The following is an 18,510-nucleotide window of genomic DNA, read 5'->3' as shown; positions in this document are numbered from 1 at the left end:
TTCATTAGGACATTGTGATTTATAATGACCGGCTGTTCCGGATTGTGTCAATTGCTCCGGAATGGTGGCATTACTCTTTGGATTGAAGCACAAGACAGGTACTGGCAATACAAAGCACATTTGGCTTGGCAAACACTGCTGAGGAATAGCTGTGTCCTCCTTTGGGATGGAGCAGCAAGACTGAAGGGAGGATTTAAGATGTCCTTTCAGTTTTGGATTATTTCATTATTTGGACCATTTTGTGATAAAACTGTAGCTAGAAGGAAAAGGCTTGGAAGAGGCAGAAGAGGGTTTGTTTGAGGTGGAGGTCCCACGGAGGATTCAAAAGCACTCCTGAAAGGGCACACTGTGCTGAAAGGAGGAAGCAGAGGCCTCTCTAAGCCCCTCTATCCCCGCAAAGACCTGTGTTAGTAGCAGCACAAGGCGTTTATTCTTCTGCAGAGTAAAGTAGTGACACACTTGCAGATGGAGAACACTAAAAAGAAGTTTTCTTGCATTTTGGATTGAAAGGGAAAGGTAGCTGCAAGCCAATTCCACTGGTGGAGCTTCAGAGCAGCTGCTCATAACCAGCAGCACAGCCTGAGAGGTGAGGACCTCTGCAATCTGGTAGTGGCGCTGCTCAGCTCCCCGCTGAAAGGACCAGAATTCTGCTTTTGGGAATCTAATCTTCCTTTTCTGCAGCTAATTCTGTAGCTGTCATGTGTTGATGATAATGAATTTAGATGGCAACCAGTACCTTGGTCAAAAAGGGACAAAGATGTTGAGAGCAGCCAGTTCTGATGAGTGCTGTGTGAGGGATGAGGGTGGCCTGGGTCGTTAGTGATGACTGATGCTAGAGCTGAAGCATATAAATGATATAATGAAGCAATACATTAGGGCACAATATGAAGCCCCTCTCGACCTGGGAAATGTATCACCAATCAAATTCCTTTTCTTTTGAAGGTCTTCTCTTAACCTTGCAAGGAGGGCTTGATGGGAATTTCTGTCAAGTCTCCACTTGCTTAAATGTCACTGGATATTTTAATTTACAGGCATTGTCAGCCTGGGAGTGGTAATGGTCTGGCTGTTGGTGGAAAAGAAAGCTTGTTATCAATATTAGGCTCTTTTTATTTGGCAGCATAGGTTTCTTTGATTTCGTTTACTTTAGAAGAGTAATTCTAAGATATTTAGAGAAGCACAACACAAGGTCATGATGAATTTCAACACAATTATTTCATGATTTAAGACAGCAGGAGAGCCTAATGTGCAGCCCATTTTACTTTGTTTTCTTGAATTAAAATGAACTGTTGAGAGGAGCAGGCTGAAGTTTCTGATGGCTCCTGTAAATCATCTCAGCTGTCAGTGGCACACAGCAGCTTTCAAAGGAGAGTATCAGCTGGTTTTTGTACTTGTGGAACTATTAAAATAAAGTCCTGCGGGCTCTGAGTGGAAGCTGTCCTGAAGTATTTATATGCCCTTTCATGGCTCTATCACCATCCATGCTGCCTCCCTAGGTGGATTTAAAGCTAGAAGAAAGGGAGTATTTTTTCTCTCTTGGTTTGGCTGTCGGGTTTGTCAGGGACAGGAGGGCTTGGCCCCTTCAGCACACTCGGTGCAGTCCGAGGCCACCTTCATTTGCCAAATGCTTGTGACCTTGTCCGTGGGAAACACTGCAGAAGGGTGACTGTGCCTGAATCCTGAAGTCAGGCTGGGATTCAGACACTGTGCAAAGTGTTTCAGATTTCTGTCATAACGTCTGACAGTCATTTGGTGTCTGTCTTCCCGCTCACATGCGAAGTTCTCTGTTTCTTGATTCACTCAGTGTTTTTAGCAGTTAGTTTAGATCATTCCAAGCATCCAGCTGCCAGGAGAAGGCATTTATTGCCTCTCCTCACTGATTTGGACTTTTTCTTGTTGGCTTCTATGCTCCATTTGATATTTTAGATCTACTGAATAAATATGTATTAAGATATAGCATCCTAACATTGAAAATACTTTGCTTCTTTTGGTATGTTTGATCTTAATGTATTATTTAGCTGCCAAGTTTCACTTCATCTGCCTGTTTTTATTGCATTAAGGCCACTGGCTTTCATGAAGCTGGTGTTTTATTTTTGGTATGTTGCGTAATCTGAGGAATTTAGTCTATTTAAAAATTGATACAGCATAAAAAATTATCTTGTGCACGTAATAACTTACAGTAGAAAATGAGGTGCAAATTTGGTACACAGGTTCTAAATTATTTACATTTTACATAAAAAGGAGTGCAGAGAAAACCCTGCCGTAACTTTCTCCTCTGAGTTTACCATTCTGTCTTTGTCCCATTTTGCTTGCCTTACACAGTTATGTCATTGGAACAGTCAAATATTAAGTCTGGATGAGGGTAAGGATTTATATCTTCCGTTATATTTCCCTTAATATTTTAATTTTCTGTCCTTTTGAACCAAGTATCCTCTGTAGAGACCTGTGTTTTAGATGGGTTAAGGAATCCCTGAAGACTTTGGGGTTTAATCTGAGCAAGAGCCTTTTTTCAGTCTGGTCACTTCATCACAACAGAGCTGAAGGGGAGAAGTTTGGGCTGTGAATCATTGGAAACACCATCTGTATTTTAACAGAAAAAAAGATGACACAAAAATCTGATCTTGTCTCAGTGGACGTGTTTCTTTCATTAGGAGCCAGAGGCCTCCAGGTGTCCTCTGGCCTCAGCTTTATTTGAGTCAAAAAACAATTTCAGAAACATATGTTGACTGCAGTAATGATTGGTCAGAGTGCCTTTTACTTGGTTTTGTGGGTTTTTTGCACTCAAGAATTTTATTATGAATTTAGCAAGGACTGTGTACAGGAGTGTGTTGCTACCTTTTTTTTTCTGCAGATAGTAAATCTATGTACCTTCAAAAACTTCCAGTGTAGGCTAAGATATGTTTTAATCTTCCTTCAGTAACAAGTTCATGAATAACTTGAGCTGAACCTTCACTCTTAATGGTGCACAGTTTCCCAAAGAACCAAGAATGAGCTGATGGGTTTGGGGGGAAAAGATGTTTCATTTAGAGGGATTTGTTTAGAGAAATCTTTTTTCTGGCCAAGTCTGATCAAACATGCTGTGAATAGCAAGAAGTTTGATCTAGGAGCTGGTTTGCTCTTTTATTTGTAAAACGCTTGCTTTGGGGATGTTTCAGAAGGCAGGTGTGAGATGGAGAATAATGTACATATGTTGTTCAATATTGGTTTAAGTTTTTTTTCTTGATTGAATAAGTTATATGACTTGTTTTTCCTTTTATTAACTGTCTTTTTTGTTTCATATAAAGTGTAGGTAATGTCACATCTGTATAAATCAATATAACAATGACATTATGTATGTATATTATTATTTAACCATTGCTCTCTAGGGCATAGTTTTGTCAGTCATATTTTATAGAGAGTTTCTGTTGACTGTTATAATCATTACAATCTGTGCAGTGGAAAAATCCTGCAAATCCCCATTTTTTGGGTGTTTTGAGTGGTGATGGTGTTGTATGGGTAAATAGCAATGGGGTCTCTGAATATCACAATCCTATAGGCGTTACAGGAAATAAAGCATGAAGAACATGCAGCTAAAACAGTGAACAAATGAGTACTCTGTAGAGAACATATTAGTGCACAGAATTTTTCAAGTCATCTCCTGTGAGAGAGACCCATGAATTTATGCCTGTAAATGCAAAAATGTTAAAATGCATTGGTGTCTTTTGGAAGCCTGTCAAATGCACACTTTGTGCTGTCTTGAATTATTACTTGTGTGTATATTAAGCAGGCATCAAATTGTGCTTAAATCAAGGATAAATGACTGCTGGTTTGGATGCCTTTTTCTGAGAACTGCCCAGAAAGGAGGGTGAAATTGGAAGTTGTATGCAATCACGTTTCACCGATATACAATGACATAAACCTTATCATACATAAATCTTTTAGGTGATATCTAGGCAGAATGAACTCTCTAAATTTTCCTTCTAGCAAAATTCTTTTATAAGCCAGATACAATTTATTCTAACATTGATTTGACGAGCAACGTTTTGTAGCTCTCAAATAATTTTGACCCACAGTTTTATTCACGGGTCCCAAGCACAAAGATGTTGCTCGAAGACCCATCCAACCTGACCTTGGGTTTTTTTAAGCAACATGTTCCAGCACCTCACCATCCTCTCAGTAAATAATTTCTTCCTTATCTCTAATATAAACCTGCTCTCCATCAGTTTAAGGCCATTCCCTCTTGTCCTATTACTCCATGCCCTTGGTCATAGTCCCTCTCCAGCTCTTTTGTAGCTCCTTTAGGCGCTGGAAAGAGCTTTAATGTCTCCCTGCAGCCTTCTCTTCTCCAGGTGAACACTCCCAGCTGTCCCAGCTTGGCTCCAGAGCAGAGGGTTTCCAGCCCTTGGTGCATCTTTGTGTCTTCCTCTGGCCTCACTCCAACAGGTCCATGTCCTTTTTATGTTGGGGGCCCCTGCTCACTTCTTCCACCAGGCTCAAGCTTTCTATTTCAGCTTCTCACAACACCAACCTATTCGTATGGGTCCACTGCTGATGATATCAACTATATACATGTATCTTTTGTTTACCAGAAAATGAAAGGACTGATGAGAATGTTTGGTGTAGAAACAGAGCTGCCAGCCTGAAATGCTGAAAAGTGATTGTTGTCAGCAACAAGCTTCAGCTGCTTCCCTTAGGATAATTTCACACATCACGCTGACAGGACGTTTCTGCTGATGCTCAGTCTAAATATTAATGTGCTGCCCTTCGTTCTTGCCAGCCCTCCCTCTGATACTCCACGTTACTCCTGGGTGTCTGTATCTTTGGAATACATGGACTGCTGCTGTTTTCCATTCTCAGGACTTTTTTCCTTTCTTGATCAGAATGCTTGGCCTTCTCTTCTAGGGACAAGCCCAAAAGATTCAATATTTGCAAAACTGAGTGTTTTCAAAGCTGATTCTAGAGCTTTTGCTGCCTGAACATTTGTCTACACCCAAAACTCCTGCACCTCCTGTTTTCCAAAGAATGAATGGAACATAGCAGGGCAAGGAAATTGGTTAAAGGATATAAAAACAGGTAGAAAGTAACCTCATCTTTTTAACTTAATTTTTGTATTGTATACTACACACCTCTTTGGAATACCTTAATTGCAAATTGAAAGATAAAAATTCAAATAATGATGACAAGGGTGTGTCCCTGAATATACACCTTTCTTTCATTATCAAACACTGCCTCTGCATGCCATTCTATGTTCCATATTTGCAAAAAACATGTCATAAAGATGACTATCTTTGGATGTCTGGAGTTGCATGAATCAGTAAATTGTTTATTTTCTCAGTGGGAGTGCACTCAGGACATTGAGGAGCTATTTCCTCCTAATTAGTTCCCTAGAGCCCTCTTATAAAAAAACCACCTTAGGCTTCAAGGAGTCTCTTTGGGGTCATTATTTTCTTGATAAATGTACTCCCCACCACTCCAGATTTCCCAGAAGGGAGACTGCAGGGCAGAAGAATGTTGTGTTGCACCATATAGTCCATGATTGGTTCAAATTACTCAATTTACCCAGTATTTTCCAAAAAACCAATCCAAAATCATCAGTCAGCCACATCCTACTTCCAGTGCTGATGCCAGACAGTAATTTTCCCTCAGAGCATCATTGAACATGAGCTCTCCTCAGCTTGTTTCTTACTTTGATGAACTGGATGGCTGCAGGGACTGTGCTGAGATTTGAGACATTTCATTTGGGATGTTGCTGGTTGTTTCCACCGCTGATAGCTCTGTAGGAAAGGAGTGGACAACGCTGATTTTGCTCCTACCAGGCAGAGATTATTGACCTGTAAAATTTACCATCGTATTTTATCAAGCCACTCTGAGATGTCATTTTGTCAGATAGGTGTGCGAATGCAAGGTGCTTTATCTTGTCTAATGTTTGAAAAGTAACCTGCAATCAAACCTCAGACAATGCTGAAAGATGTTGTCAGTTATTTAGCACGTGCTGAAGAGACAAGAATGTTTGTTTTGGCCTTTAGATCAACAAATTCTTGCCCAAAATAAAAGTATATCCTTCATTTTAGACTCAAATTTTAGCTCGATGTGGTGTAAATGTGTTTGTTTTCACCTGCCACAAACCCTTTCATGGTCTGTATCTTGTGATTATTGCACTATGATCATTCCTTGATAGTTGTTCACCTCTATGATTCAGTATTGCCAAGTTCTACATTGTGTTTTCATTTATTCTGCTGGTGCTGAGCTGACTCTAATAGAGTTTTAGGCTGACTGAAGCACTGGGCTTAGGTTCCCGTGGCCTAAATCCCCCCTAAATCCCAGTGTTTTATTTTGGCCTTAGCAGACTCCAAGACAGTTGGGTAGAGCAGGCACTGCCAGTGGAATTGCAGATGTGAAACGCTGGACTGTAGCAGATGTGTTCATGGGCTCCTACAGGTATGGTCTGACTCAATCTGTGCCAGCCTTGCTGCAAAATATGGACAAACCTGGGCTGAAAAGTGCTGTGGAACTGTGGCTGCCCATCAAGGGCCCCATCATCCAGGACTGTGGCTGTGGAAGGCGGAAAACGGTGCCTTGGGATAATTCCCCCTTTAACAAGGGCTGCTGCAACATCCCTCTGCACACAAATGCCTCTTAACCCCTCTCTACCTGACATCACCTTTCCAAGCTAATATTCCCAGAGTCAGAGAAACACTTTTGGTTTATTTCAGTGGAAGTTTGTTTGATTGAAGGCTGAAAAATAGAAATAAACCTTTTTATTGATAGGAAATCCCCCTTTTTTAATCCTGGGACTATGAAAATATCACACAGAAACGTCTCTTAGGTTTGCAATGTGAGCTTGCAAACCTCTCTTGCAGTCTGAATTTCATGTGTGCAGCACAAGCCCACCATCACTGTAAACACTGAGAACAGCTGTGAACAGAGAAAACGAAAAGCTGAGAAAAACAGGTGCCTTTCAATTTGTACACATTATTTAACATTGAACTGACCCATAACACAACGTTAGGTGCTTTATTATATTTGCCCACCTTAGAAAGAAGCTGAAGCAGCAGCAGTGGCCGGCTCAGGCGTGTGGGGAATGCAGCCACAATGCCTGCACCCTCTACTGGCTGATGCACAGACCACGGAGTTAGCTGCAGGATTTTTTTCTCAGCTATTAGAGTAAATTTCTCAGCTGGAATAATAACATTTGCCAGCAGAAATTTTATAGCATCGTTATTAGTAGAAATAGGAAATTTGGGTGCTCAGTTTGTCTGGAATAGGAAAGGAAGTGAAAGGTCTGAGAAATAGAAATCTAACGAATTCTTTCATCTTGCCTAAGAAACTATTTGTTGAGAACCAGTGTGCTCACTTTCTACAGCAAGGGAATGGCAAAGTTTGGCACACAGAAGGAGATTAAGTTGTATTTTGCTAATTCTGAATGCTAGAGACATTGTTCATTAAGTTCTGCAAATGCCAGATGTGGGGGGAGAAAAAGCAGTATTCTGCAATCAAGACCTAGAAATTTGAAAATTAAAATTCAAAGTCATGTCTTTCTGGGTGTGGGATTCACTTCAGCCACAGATAAGTATTACAAAGTATTTGTATAGATTTAACTTTCAGATGGTTTTAGCTGATCTTGTTATAAAAAACAGCTGCAGTTTCAAAGTCCATGTAGAGAGCACTCTGTGACATGACCACAGTGTAGAGAGGATCATACACTCTCCTGGGTTATGACATCAATTAAATAATAGCCTTATAGGCTGCTGCGGTTTCTCTAATGATGCTTCTTTCTCTTTTTTAACTTTTTCTTCTAGTCTGCCTACGTGGATGGCAGCTGAGGCTTCCTGAGGTTGCATTGTTGCTGTCATGGCAGACAGAGGTATCTGCAGGTATTTTGCATAGAGCAGGGGTGCTGTTGGTGTGTCCAGTTTTCCAGGGTGCCTCACCGTGTAGATCTGGTGTCTATGTGCAGCAAGAGACACAAAGGCTCATAACCAAACATGCACCCATTACACAGCTACAATGAGGAATTTTGTTGTTGCTACTCTGCTATTAAATCATTTGGGCTGCTAGATTTTACAGGAATAGTATTATTGGGCTGTAAAGAACAGCTCACTTATGCTACAGTGAGATTTTCAGAAACCACAAGTGATTTGATATGCCTTCAGTTTACTTTCTTAAAAGTAATTGTGTTTTCAGAAGGATTATTACCCCTCTCATTGCCAGTTAGAGATGATGCTTCTCTGGGTCCTTCAGTTCAGGAGCTCTTCAGGTGTCTTTGCTTTGGAGATCCTTGGCAGTTTCTGTTCTCTCTGCTTTGCCTGTGTGTTCTTGCCTGTACATGTCAATTTTGTGTCGTTTGTCATTGTGCAGTGAATCGGATTCCCAGCCACGACAAGCTTTAAGACTTACTAAGATAAGCAGGTGAATGTGTTACAAAGTCTGTACAACAGTATTTTCATATCTATATTATCTCCTGGATTTCCCATCACCACTGATGCTGATTAATGCCTCCAAAGTACAGGAATGTGTCCTTTATGAAGGGTTTTCTGTTGGTTCGTTATTTCCCATTGCTTATTTTGGCAGAATTTCATAAGCACTCCTCATATTGACTCCTCCACAAAATCAGTCAGTCCCACACAACCCTCTGGGGTGGCTGGCCTCTTTCAGAGGCCTCTTAGTTCCCTGCAGGAGCACAGACTTGCTGCTGCACCTGCAGGCAGCTGCATAGGTCAGTGCCAAACAGCTGGGGCTGGCAGAGGCTGCCTCTTGACCTCCCTCTCCTCCCCAGCCTGGGAATCCCTACATGCCTTCCCCCTTCTCCTTGGTATGGGAAGATTGTCTCTGCCCTGGTTATAAAAAAATCAGAATGGATTAGACAGAGTTAAAGGCAGGAAAGATAAAAGAGTTTGCTCAAGGTCTCCACCCAGTCACTGGCAGACCCAGACCAGGGTTCTGCTCTGACTCCCAGCCCTACCCAAACCCCAGCATGCCCCAGCCTCTTTCAAATGCAGCTCACACAAAGCAGATTGGAAGTGATTTACTGCTCTTTAGGAGTGTTTTCAAATTGCATCTTTTTCAGTTGTCAGGAATTAACTGCGACTGCCTGAGTTTTAATTAATGGATCATGTTATTTGGTGCATCTGAAAAGAAAATTTATGAAACATCTTTGCCTCTTTTGGCCAGTAGCCATAATGACAGCCAGGCCAATTATATCGGTCACCAAGTTATCGGCGCAATCGTAACTGGAGGCAAACAGATGCCAAGAGAAGCTGGTAGTAAAATCATGATGTGTTTCGGTCATCTTATTACTGACTGATTTAAATAAGGGCCTAAAATGCTCTGTCAGTACAGAGAGTGTCAAGGTTCCAGCACGTCTTAATTCACAGAAGTTCAAGCTTTCCTCGCTTATGGAAAGTGACTGGTGAAAAAGGAAAAGGTATGCCACAGTAAAAGCACGTGGAAAACAATTTACTGTTTATACTTGAAAATGCTAACCATCCAGGCTATGTGTTCCTTTTTCTCTGCTGAGTTTAAGTATTAGGAAACAAAAACCCTCTGATGAGGTTCCTCCAACTTCCATTTCATCACATCAGAGATGAAGTTGGCCCATAGTTTTCTGTCATTTGCTTGCTGGGTCTAAATGAATACAAACTGCATGTAATAGAGCTTCAGAACAGCAGCTCCTTCAGGGAATGTCCCTGTGTGCTTTCAAACTCAGCACGTTGGAAGTAGAATACAGTATGTGCTTAGTGTTAGGTTTAAACCAATTTAATTAGAAAAATTAGAAATTGGTCAGCTTTCACACAGTATGAGCAGAAAAATCTTTGTATAAATGCTTTCCATAATTTAGAAAACAAAGTCTAGCCCAGTAGTTTCCTCTACTGGGTCACTGCAAACCAAGGTACTGCTGGATTATGGCTTCAAATAATAACTGAAATTTTGGGAAGGAACAAAGTCATAAAACTCCTCTGGACTAAATGTATTCCCAGCCACATAAACAAGGAAATGGATTTTATAATTAATTCAGAGTTCCCTGGCAAGCACAGCGTTGTAATGTGTTGTAATCTACTGATTAAGTTCCAGTAAGAACACTGGCAGTGGCTTTTTTTATCAATATCCGTCTTTAACAGCACCCAAAAGAACCTGAAATTCTGAATCTCAGACTAGCCACGGGTGGATTGTGCTCATCTGAGCATCCAGTCAACACTTGGAGAGGGGTGAGTCTGTAGGAACAGGGTTTGTTTCATCTTGGGTCCTGTTTTCTTCCTCTTCCCCTGTTGTCGAGCACTGTGTTTTGGGAACACGGTACTTTGCAGAAAATTGCTTTTGAGAAGTTCAGACTGAGTGGGTGTTTGAAACCTTCCAGCAAAGCTTTTAATCCAGTAGGATTCTTCTTCACAGAATGCTTTGCCATCCATCAGGCCACTGGTCATGGCTGTTAATTAAATGAAAATGCAAAATAAATCTACAGTGCAGAGATACAACATAGCCAATTAAACATCCCAGCACAAGGTGCTAATGATAAAAAGTGAATGTCACCGAGGACAACCTGTATGATGTCAGAATCCAAATCCCATCAGATGAAAAACTGCATGAGCCCCATCATGGGCTGGGAGGAAGGAAACCAGTGCTCCTGAGTACTTAAGTGCAGCAGAGGTGGAGGTGAGGCCGTAAGGGATGGCAGTATTGGGCACTTCTGTGGGCAAGAAGGAGTTAAAGTCGGAACCCTCAGACTAGTGCTGTTAATTTTCTTGACTTCTGATATGTGAAACTCTGACCAGTCCCAAAGGAGTTCTTTGCCACACAAGCAAAGCATTGTATTTTTTAAAATGTATTTGTTTTAGTGTAAAAGAAAATACCAAAGAAAGCAAATGATAACCGTGTTTGGAGCAACTGAAGGACTGTCAGGGCCCTGTGTCTTTGTGAAGATGCTCTGTGAAGAGGGATGGCCTCTTTAAGTGGCTCTTCTTGGCGAGGTTAAACCAAATGAATGGCAATAACTCAGCAGTTGCAGCTAACTACAGCAGCTCATAGACAGGCATTATAATTTCATTAAATATCTGGCAACCGGGGCAATCTAAAGAATATAAATGCACAGAGATGAGTAATCTTAAGTTTTGTAAAAGCAAAGAAAATATTTAACAAAGTTATTGCAAGACAAAATTTAATGAGCTATCTTGAGACAAATTAATGAATCTTTAGTATCTTGTGTATGTAAACAATTCCACCTGTTCTACCTATTAGAAAAGTTAATTTTTTTTGAGAAACACAGTCTGATAAAATTTATACTTGAAAAAAGAACTTGAATGTCTTAAGCTATATATTTCAGTCGCTCATGAAACTTGTGTTGCATCAAAAAGCTTGCCTACCATCAAAGCTTTGGGTGCATACTTAATGTATCTCAATGTGCACTTTAGCTTGGATTGCTAGTTGGGATCTTTTTTCTTCTTTTTAGCTTTTGATTGTGTGTTTTGCTCTTTTTAGAAGTTAGGTGCTTACATGAGGGTTGTATGAAGGGATTCATGTTCTTAAAACAGAGAAAATGGAGCAGAGGAGAATTTTAGAATATTGCAGGATGCTGGCCTTTGAAATTTCCACGGATTTTCAGTCCATGGAAATTTATCTCTCTTTTCATTCTTTTAATAAATGCAGATAACACAACCCTATCAAGACTCAGCCAAACTAAATATTAAACAATGCCAGTCTTTAAACTAGTTTTGCATTCCCGAGGTTGCAATGAAAGTGTATTTTTTTTTGACATGCAGGGCATTAAAACATATTTAACAAAGTTCTGATCAATTACAGGTTCTTCTCCCCTTGTTTCAAACAAATTCGAACACTCTCTACACATTTATATATAGGCATGTATGTGTGTATATTGTAGAATGGTTTGGGTTGGAAAGTACCTTACAGATCATGTAGTTCCAACCCTATATATATATAAAAAAATACATATAAATATATATATAAATATGTGCATGCAGACCACTTAGTTCTTAAAGGCAAGGACATCCTGGTTGTAGACTGAATCAGCACCAGACATTGTGCTGGTAATACCAGCATGTCATATATTATAATATATCAGAATATAATATATTATTACCACATATGTAGGCTCAGCTGTTGCTACTGCATCTCAGTAGAGAGGTATTAGCCCCACACTTTGTTTTTTAAGCCAAATATCCCTTCCTGAACCTGCACAATTTTCTGGAACTGGAGACAAATCTTGTTGCCCTCCACAAGCCAGTATTTCTCTTTCCCCAGCAGCATTTTGGCTGAGAGCTGTTATGCTATTGAGGCCCCCGGAGGGAAGAAGGAGGGAAATGTTTGAAGCACAGAGGATGGAAGTAGAGTGAAAGACAGTGGAAAAGCTCTGGAAAGGAACTCCAACCTTGGGGACAGGCCAGAGCAGAAGTGATCTGTGAATGAACTGATACCACACATCTCTGCTGTGAGAAGGAGTCAAAGAAAAACTTAACATGCTCAACAATTTGGTGCCATTTCTGCACAAGTGAAGATGGGCTAGGACCAGATGGAGACTTGGTGGCCAGAGGTGGGATTGTTACAAGTTGGGTGTAAATTATCAGCTCCTGCCACCTACAAAAGACACGGTAAAGAGAGAAATTGGGTAGATTTCCCCCCACAGTTAGTAGGGGGCAATCTGCTGAAATGGTACTCAGAGCACTCCAAGATGTTCACATGGTGGCTCAGGGAACCTGGGGAAGATAGATACATCCTCCTTGAAGGAGGGAGAATAAAACTTTGCCCACTTGGATTCCAGTGGCTCATAGAGTGACAAGGAGAGTGCAGTTATTTTATTCCACCTTTATTTCTTACTTTTCAGTACAAAAAACAACCCAAAGATAAAGCTCCTCCAGGGTTTTGTTTGGATGAAGAATGGCAGAATATCTCACCTGGTATTGCCTCTTTGGTGATAGTTTTTAGGCTGTTGGTTGATCTGTGGCTGGTGGCAAGTGATTGATTTTCATATACAAATTTTCTTTCTAGTTTTGAAACCCTTTTTTTTTTTTTCATGTAGTATTCCCTTGAGACTAACAACGTGCACAGGATTGCTCTGTCAGCAGAGTATGTTCTGCTTTTCCCTCCCATACCTGAGAGCTGCACGCTTTTGGTGACAGCCAAAGAGTTAAATTTCAGAGTACTGAAGGATTCTGGACTTTCATAATTAACCATGGACTATAATAGTTATTGCGACAGGTGAAAAATGTGCCCAGGCCACGATTATTCCAGTACATGGGAATGTCACAGGATAAACTGCTGCTGTGTCCTGTCACTCCTGCTATGGACATTTAGATCCAGATCCTCAGTGGGACTCAGAAACATAAACAGCCCAGCGAGGCTGGGACTGACCTTGCCTCCATTGGGATGTGCTCTCAGGTGAGGGTGTAAAAGCTTATCAAATTATCAGGCACCTCCAGACCTTGCCTGGGGCTGTAGGCTTGGAAACATGAGTGGGTTTGCTGTGCTTGATTAGTGTCAATATTTTAAACCAAGGTGGATATAAATGAAGCAAAATACAGATTTTAAACACAGAGTGAAGGGAAGTACCTCCTAAAATAACAGATGCTAATGAGCTCTCTACAAGAGGCTAAAATCAGGATGTTTTAATGTGTGGATGTGGCTGTTCTTAAAAAATGAATAGACCTTTTAGCATTCAAAGGACTATTCTCCTTGTCCTTCTGATCCGGCCTTCCTTTCTCCCCACGTCCCCTGAGTTTTCAACTTTCATTCTCTGCTGTGATCCTAGAAAGCGTGAGTGCTGGGGTCGGAGAATATTTTTTTTTCCTCAATTAGAAATAATGAAAGAAAGAATAATGAAAGAAAGCAATGAAAAATAAGTAAAAGATTTCAAGAAACAGCAAGGGGAAACAAAAGGAGTCACTTATACCTTGTGTGCAGACAGTGCCAATCCAAGTAAGTGAGACCACGGCCTCATCCTAAATTACACCCGAGTGAAATATTTGAGTATAATCCACATCTCTCTATACAAACTATATATAAATTACGCAATTTGGGCATAATTAACTAAGAGGCTGCAGCCCACCCGCACGCACGCAGGTGCGTGAAGCACCTCCATCCTGCACTGGCATCCCCTCGTACCCCGGCGCTCACAGCGGTGCGTGCGTTCCGTGCCGCTGCCCGCGGCCGCCGGAGGGACCCCCGAGCCCCGCTGCGGGGCCGTGGAGCTGCGGGCGGGTCCCCTGGAGGCCGGTCCGCCCGGGGCGGTGCGGGGCCGGGGCTGCCCGCGCTGTTCGCCGCTCCGCCGCTGGGGGTATCTTTGTACCATTTTTCATCCAGCAGCAATTTGGAGTGGAAACGTGTAATAGGGGAAAAAGCAGGGATCTCGGCGGTTTGAGCGAGCCGTGCATCCAGGAGCCAAAAAAGATTAACGCCCCTCCGCACCCCTCCGCGCCCCTCCCGTGCCCCTCGGGGCACCGTCGCGGCTCCGCGGTCGCCCGCCGGACACCGAGCGAAAGGGATTCGTCTGGAGGGCAATTTCGGATCGGGGGAGATCTATTGGATTAGTGGGATTATCTGCCTGCAGACGGAGAGAAGTAGCGTTTGATCATTTCCATTGCCTGCCTGATGGTCGGATTTACATGGAGGTGGCTCCGCACGGATGAGGCTGGATTCCGGATGGGGATTTCCAGCCCACCCTCCCCGCGCCCCGATCCCAGGAAAGGGGAGAAAAATATATAAAAATCGGTATAATTGGGAAGTGTCCGGAGCACTATTGGGAGCCCTCTCGCTCCTAGCGGCTGGGAGAGCCGGAGGAGGCGAATCCAGCGGATTACAGCTTCAGCTGCGATTGCGGGAAAGCGGCCGTGAACTGGTAAATACTTTGATGCTCCCGGCGTGCGGGGCGAGCCCGCGCCGGGATGGAGAGGAGGGAGGGGGCGGCCGGGCCGGGATGCAGCAGGGCGGCCGGGATGGAGGAGAGAGGGACAGCCGGGATGGAGCGGGGCGGCCGGGCCGGGCGCGGGGCCCCGGGGAGGGCAGGGCAGGGCGGCTGCGGGGCTGAGCCCGGGAGCGCTCGGCAGGGCCGGTTTCCGAGCCGTGTGTGCCCGTGTGTGCGTGTCCGCGGGCAGGGGGATGCGTGCGGGGCTGCCTTCGGGGCTGCGGGTGCGGGGCTGCGCGGGGGCTGCCCGGCTGCGGCGGCGAGCCCGAGCGGTGCCTGCCCGGGGGGATGCGCGGCGGCGGGAGCGGCTGCGGGGTGCGGGGGTGTTTGCGGGGGGATTTCCGCACACACACTCACGCACACACCCTCCGCACCCGCCGCCGCCCCAGCGAACTTTTCCTCCCCCGCCGCCCCGGGGCCGCCGCCCGCCTCGGGCCGGGCGCGCAGCTCCGCGGGTGCTCCGCAGCCCCCGGTGCCTCCCGCAGCGCCGGCTCCTTGCCCGGCTGCCGGGCCTGGCGGGGGATGGCTTCTTCTATTTCTTCAGACATCTTCTTTCTCGCCTGGGTGCTGAGTGCTGGTTCTTCTGCTCCCCCCTCAGCCCCCCCCCCCCCCTCCCCGTCCGCCCCCCCATCCTCCTTTCCTGATGATCGCACTAGAGCATCATCTTGCTACAGGAAAATCAATTTTCAACAGGTTTAATTAAAATTAATCAGTTAAATTACTTAATATTAATTGACTTATAATTAAAGCCAGAATGTTACCTTGGAATCAGAAGAAAGGATGTTGTCTGGAATAATTTTAAGGATGCACATGGTTTAAGAGCAATTACATTCAAATAACTGTTTAAATAAAACAAACCAGGGCTTGATTATAGTGTTGTGTTCTTGCTGGTGCAGGTGACACAATCTGGACTGGCCATTTCATTCTGTAAATTTGCTGACCTTTTGAAGGAATATCATTTTAGTTTGACACCGGGTTTGCTTTCTGGAAGGCCAGTTTGTTTTAGCTCTAACAACTATGGCATTAAAATCCACTAGTATAAAATGGAAATATGTCTTGTAGAAGCTATAAATATCAAAGTGAATGTTTTTAGCACGTTTAGATGTTCTGTGAATTTGAAATGAAGCAGATTTTTCTTTTCCTCAGCATAAGTGCAAGAAATTGTTTTAGGAATTATTTTTTGCAAGCACTGCCATCCACTGTGGCAATATTTGCATTTATCCAGAGCCTTAGTGGGACCAGACCATACTGGTAAATTCACAGAGATAATTCACATCTGAAACCATGTATTTTTGGCAATGCTCACAATAACCTTTTCATGCTCCCTTAAGACCTAGGTTGGTTTTTTTGTTTGTTTGTATTTTTTACAGTAGCAGCATTTTTGGTGCATCTACAGACTATTGTTATTGCTGAAAGAGCTGTACTGTGAGCTTTGGGACATTTCCCCCTACTTTTTTTCTGGGCTGGCTTAGTTGAAGCAAAGGATACTTATGAAATTATACGTACTTTATTACAAGCACCTTACAAGAGAAAGACCCATGCATGGTATAAACGAGCATTTAAAAATAGAGCCCATTATTCAGGGCCCTGATTTTCAAAGATACTGATTCCCATTGACTGCACTGAGACTTGTGTGGGCTCAACAGCTGTAACACGCAGACCACTTCTGCATCTTTGAAATTAGATTTGCAGATTGGGAGCCAAAAGCTAAGTAGCCATGTTTGGGAATAGTGGCTGGGAAGGATTACTTATTTTTTCTTTTTTTTTCTTCCCCCACTCTATTACTGGTGTAGGATGCAGGGTTAAAGAAGACTGCTTCTTAGTTACTTTTTGATAAATGATACTGTTTTTCTTCGACTGTAGCTACAGATTGCAATGATGTTGCAAAAGCAGTTTTGCAGTAAACGATTAGGAGATCCTTAGATACCTACGAAGAGATCCCATTTATCCTGTACGTTTCATGCGAATCATATGCAGGCTGTGGGGAGAAAAATGAGGCTGAGGGTAATCATGCTAAGTGTGCTGGGAAGCAGGGTTTGGCTGAACACCTCTGTTTTGTGATTAACTGAAGTAGCAACGAAAGCCATGAGAGTGGTTCAGGCTGTTTAAGGCAGTGAGTGTAGGAGCGAGGAGGAGAGCTGCTGTCCTGATGCTGCTTTGGTTATCTTACCCCTTCTCCTAGAGTAGGGTAAGAAGATAATATCCTAGCTGTTGATACTTAAATGTCTTTACCAAAGTGGGTTTTCTCTGGATTATTTGGCTGCAGGTGGAGCAGTCTGCTGAGGAGGGTTGTTTAAAGACTGGGACAGAGCTGTAGGCAGATAAATTGATTTGCAAGTGAATGGAGGAATTTGAACATGGTAATGGTGGTAGTTGTATTTTTTATCAGTTTACATATTTAATATCCACTGGCATCCACACAAGCATAAACCACTCTAATTGTTCAAATGGAGTCTGGGGAAAAGGGAAGAAAGCAGAGACTTAGATGTGGTCTCAGTTCGTAATGGATTGGCTTGCCTTTCTTTATTAAAAGCAAATATATATTCCCTTCTAATAGAGATGTAGAGCTGTATTACATATCCTTGGCTAGCTCTGAATTATTTGTTTGATGTCATATTTATTATGGTTTTTTAATCACATGAAAAAGGAACTATTTAAAAATTATATAGTGAAAAAAGAAGGGCAAAAGGAGACAGACGTTCTTTGAAAGCAAATAATGAAAATATAACATTTTGCTAGAGATCCAGTAGAAACCTCTGGGGATTTCTTTTAATAAAGGATGGGCAGTTATCAGTCTGATCCAGTAAATGATATAGTTTCTGATTAGTCCCAGATATCCCTCCATGGTAAGTATAATAAATAATGATAAAAAATAGGTCCTGACTGATGAATAAAGGCTGTTCTAGAGGCTTGTTTCCATTACTGTAGCCCTGGTTCTGAGCTCTGCATTATGAGGGGAACATAAGCACTCACATGGGGATGCCTGCCCTGATACCTAGTTGTTGCACAAGAGTTTGTATGGAAGGGAGGGAGGAAAAACCACAAAACCAAAAGAACCTGATGGCAAAACTTCATCATGTCTTGCATATTGAGAGCATGTCCTGTAATTTTAATAACAAATGATGACATTACATTCCCCAGGATTACTACTGAATTAGCAGGATTACAGGGGGAAATAATTTTGGCTTCTTGGTGACTCAGCTGCACGTTTCCACCTGCCTGTGAAGACCCCATGTTTTTTCCAACAGACTTTGTTTCCATAACTATTAATTGCATATTAATGATGTTTTGTGTATTCTCCAGAGATAAAAAGGGACTGGTTGGCTGCTTAGTGCCCTGTTAAATTTTACTGTGCACTCACTCTACCATGGCACTTCTCACTATAAAACAAAAGGTGGTGTGAGGGAGCACCAGCTGTGTGAAACCAGGGCTCACAGTGTCTGTACTGTAAATATCCTCATGGTTACCAAGCCACGTAAAGATCTGGGCTGTGCATAGCAGGGTAACATGGTTTTTCCACTGCTGTGGTCAAATAAAACATGAGGCCATTAAAAGAAAGGCAATTTGAGTTCTCTTTACCCCATTTGTTGAATTCTTCTGTTTTGTCCTCATAATATTTTCTGCAT

At 42.7% G+C, this 18,510-nt stretch overlaps 1 protein-coding gene across 10 annotated transcripts in view; it reads left to right on the top strand.

Moving 5' to 3' along the window:
* The window catches only part of NLGN1 (neuroligin 1), a 428,576-nt gene that overhangs the window by 101,942 nt on the left and 308,124 nt on the right, over positions 1-18,510 (top strand). For 6 of the 10 annotated variants that reach the window (XM_048314475.1, XM_048314474.1, XM_048314473.1 and 3 more), the window contains exon 1: positions 14,275-14,818. The exons of 2 other annotated variants lie outside the window; for them this stretch is intronic. The gene's annotated coding sequence lies outside the window, so the exon portion shown is untranslated. Of the gene's footprint in view, positions 1-14,274; positions 14,819-15,769; positions 15,781-18,510 lie in introns of those variants that run through there. 2 more of the 10 variants (XM_048314472.1, XM_048314470.1) reach the window with 2 other exon arrangements.

The sequence above is a fragment of the Corvus hawaiiensis genome, chromosome 10 (assembly GCF_020740725.1).
Source record: "Corvus hawaiiensis isolate bCorHaw1 chromosome 10, bCorHaw1.pri.cur, whole genome shotgun sequence".
Classification (NCBI taxonomy): Eukaryota; Metazoa; Chordata; class Aves; order Passeriformes; family Corvidae; genus Corvus; species Corvus hawaiiensis.
Note: the sequence above shows the minus strand (reverse complement) of the source record. Positions and strands in the feature narration are given on the sequence as shown.